Source organism: Stigmatopora nigra, chromosome 9 (assembly GCF_051989575.1).
Source record: "Stigmatopora nigra isolate UIUO_SnigA chromosome 9, RoL_Snig_1.1, whole genome shotgun sequence".
Classification (NCBI taxonomy): domain Eukaryota; kingdom Metazoa; phylum Chordata; class Actinopteri; order Syngnathiformes; family Syngnathidae; genus Stigmatopora; species Stigmatopora nigra.
Window position 1 is genome coordinate 10,912,013 of NC_135516.1, and position 3,702 is coordinate 10,915,714.

Here is a 3,702-nt window from a genome sequence, read left to right on the forward strand (position 1 = left end):
TTTTTGGGATGGAGATGATATTCAAGCCTCTGGTAAAAAAGGTGTACCATTTTTTTTAATGTTTTCTAAGGTTAGTATATACAATTGTTGTTGGGTTCCTAACCTGTGGCTTAGAAATGAAGTGAATGTGCTTTTTTTAACATTGACTGCGGATGTTAAAACAGGTTTTGTGTGAATTTTGTTGGTACACTTCTAACGACTGGAAAAATGAGTGAAATAGCCGAGTGATGGTAAACTAATTAAAAAGAGACTTCAAACATGTTTTAAGAGAAGAACATGGGTCTCATTTTGTATTGATCATTCAGAAATTCTTAAGGCTTAACATTAATTTATTGAATATTTGTTATGTTTTCCAAAGAAAATACAACAACAAGCCAATTCATTGTTAAACTTGAGTTTAACAGTTAATTTATTATCTTGTTACCTAACTGTTACAACTTGGAGTAGCAAAATTTAATATATTTTTGGGTTAAATTAAAAATAATGGCCCTAAAAATACCTGGCATTGGCCACTTGTTAGATCTGGTTAACTTTAACATTATTTTTGGTCTTTTTTTGTAAAACAAAGAATTATGCAAAATACTAAAATGTATCCTTATACTTTTTAAAGTTATTCATCATTATTGTACTTCACTATATTAATATTTTTAATGAAGAAATAAAACTCTTCATGTCTTCTTCCCAAAAAAAAACACCAATTTATTCCATAGTATTTAAAACAAGTTTAAAATTGTGAAGCTGTGAAACCGACGTGCTAACCACTCCATCCGTCTTCTGTATTTATGTTAATATTTATTTTAATTTTGGATATAACTTTGACTTTGAATAGTCCCAGAATAAATACAAAAGGAAAAAAACTGGCAACAAAGGAGGAAAAAAAAACCTTGCTTGTACGCTAATTGGCACAAACCTAAAATAATCCAAGTGTGCGATTGTGAGGAACAAAACATTTTTTTTAATTTGAGTACGTCGGAGATCGTGACTCAGCCCGCAAAGACGAGGCCCAAAAAGAATGAGGACGAGATAGAAGGCTTTCATTAAAACCCTCGTCTCGACACTTTCACGCCCGCCGACTGACACCTGCTTTTCTAAGAAGTGGCGGCTGAAAAGAGCGCAACAAAGCGTCTCTGGCGCCCGTCTCAGGGCCAGTTCGCCACTTCTATGCACCGCACGATAATAGCGCACTTGACAGACCGTTGGCATATCGCTTCCTCGTCCCAGGAGAGAGGGGGAAGAAGAAAAAAAATAAAAAGCAGCTTCGGCGGATGCGGCCGCTCCGTCTTCATCGTTGTCTCGTCGTCGCTGACACGCTGACTTGTAGCCGCATCAATCACACTATTAGGGGGTGACGGCGCCCGTTCGTAGGCAGCTCGGCTCTGAAAAAGGGCCGCCGTGAATAGGAATTGCGAAATTTTGATAGAAGTAAAAGTATTGGATGTCAAAAATCACACAAAAAAACGATCTAATCTAACTGGAATCAGGATTGTAATCAGGAATTAGCCATGGCGTCCCAATACTTTGTGATAATGAGCTCTACTTCAAAATATATAGTTTAGCACAGGGGTGGGCAAACTTTTGGGGCCACATTGACTTTAAAACTGTGACAGATGGGCCTTTTTAGCACAAGATACGATACATATAAAAAAAGTGCATCCGTTAACAGTACATATGAAACATAAACAGAAAAAAGGACTAAAGTATTAACATACTCATCACTCATCTTTAAAGTAAAAAGTATAAAGTACAACGTAAAGTAAAAAGGAATTTATTAAGAAATATTAAAATGTCATTTATAAAAAGATAGAGGGGCTAAAAAAAAACACCAAAAAAACATTTTGGACAACGTCGGTGGGCCGGATTAAAAAGCCTATCGGGCCGGATATGGCCCGTGGGCCGTAGTTTGTCCATGTCTAGTTTAGTGGGCCACTTCCGAGCCATGGGCCGCACCTTTAACACCCCATACTTCACTGTCGGTTGGAAGAGAGCTAACCTAACTGAATTCTTGTGCCCATTTGGCTACTTGTGGAATAATTGCCCAGTTGCCCAGTTTGGTATAGAAGAGCTTTCTAGTTTGAATGGAAGTGCTTCATTGTGGCTAGTCTCTACAAAAGCTGCATGGATTCAGCTCAGCTTTATATTTTCTCCCGGCAGCTGTCTCTTTATTCTCTCTCGCCCACGTTCACACCGTAGCAACCGGCTTTTCCCTTAATTGTAAATCATAGTCCTTTATATTGCTGGATAAAAGTGACAAAGCCCAATATGTGCTGCTATATGCTGCCTCAAAAGCTTATCAAGGCTCACCGTCCATAGATCAAGTCTTTTGATGTGCAATTGGGAGTTGTCCACGGTCCATATTTAATATTTTTATATTTTTAACCAGCATTGTCAGCTTCTATTTTGGGTTGGAAGGTATCACTCAGTGTGAAGTGGGCTTAAAATGATTCATTTTAATTTGGTAAAATTGTTTTTTTTTGCCAAATTCTGTGTTCGGACTTTTGGTCGCCGGTCAAATGGTGACAGAGTTTACTGTTGAAACCAGCTCTCAAAATTATATTCATGAGACAAAGTTTAATATCTAAGTACTGTTTAATATCTAAGTACTGTTTAATATCCAAGTACTGTTTAATATCCAAGTACTGTTTACTATCCAAGTACTGTTTACTTTCCAAGTACTGTTTACTTTCCATGTACTGTTGAATATCTAAGTACTGTTGAATATCTAATTACTATTGAATATCTAAGTACTGTTTGATATCTAAGTACTGTTTGATATCTAAGTACTGTTTGATATCTAAGTACTGTTTAATATCTAAGTACTGTTTAATATCTAAGTAATGTTGAATATCTAAGTACTGTTGAATATCTAAGTACTGTTGAATATCTAAGTACTGTTGAATATCTAAGTACTGTTGAATATCTAAGTACTGTTTGAATATCTAAGTACTGTTTGATATTTAAGTACTGTTTGATATTTAAGTACTGTTTGATATTTAAGTACTGTTTGATATTTAAGTACTGTTGAATATCTAAGTACTGTTGAATATCTAAGTACTGTTTAATATCTAAGTACTGTTTAATATCTAAGTACTGTTTAATATCTAAGTACTGTTGAATATCTAAGTACTGTTGAAACCAGCTCTCAAAATTATATTCATGAGAGTTTAATATCTAAATATCTACTGTTGATTCATGGGAGAGAGAGAGTTTAAGTTCTTCTATGCCACCTTATTGTGGTAATTATAGAACAGTATGACTTTTTTTTTAAGGAGGGCTTGTGTGTCAATTACTGTGAGATTTTGTCTTCGTGACTGGGTCGCAGGGGCTCACTGTGCTTGCCTCTACCTTCTCTTGAGATTGGTTGCCATGGTGCAAGTGGCGGTTTTCTCTCCTCTTGTGATTTTAACTTCAGGGCAAAATCGACCCGCGTGCTGAGGATTTTTGATTTAAGTTCAGACACGTCGATCGCCGTACGGTTGAAGTGCTTTTAAAAGTAGGCAAACATACCACACTATATTTTTTTGCAATTGACGATGATAGTCGTCGGGCCTAGTTGGATAAAATACTCAGAAATGAGGGTGGTGATGGAGATCAAATTTACTCCGTCTAGTAAGTGATTTAAATTGAGTTAAACAGTAATTGACAGGCAATTCATTTCAAGTAGAAGTTGTTCGAGTTCAAACTAATTGGATGTCAAACGCTGAG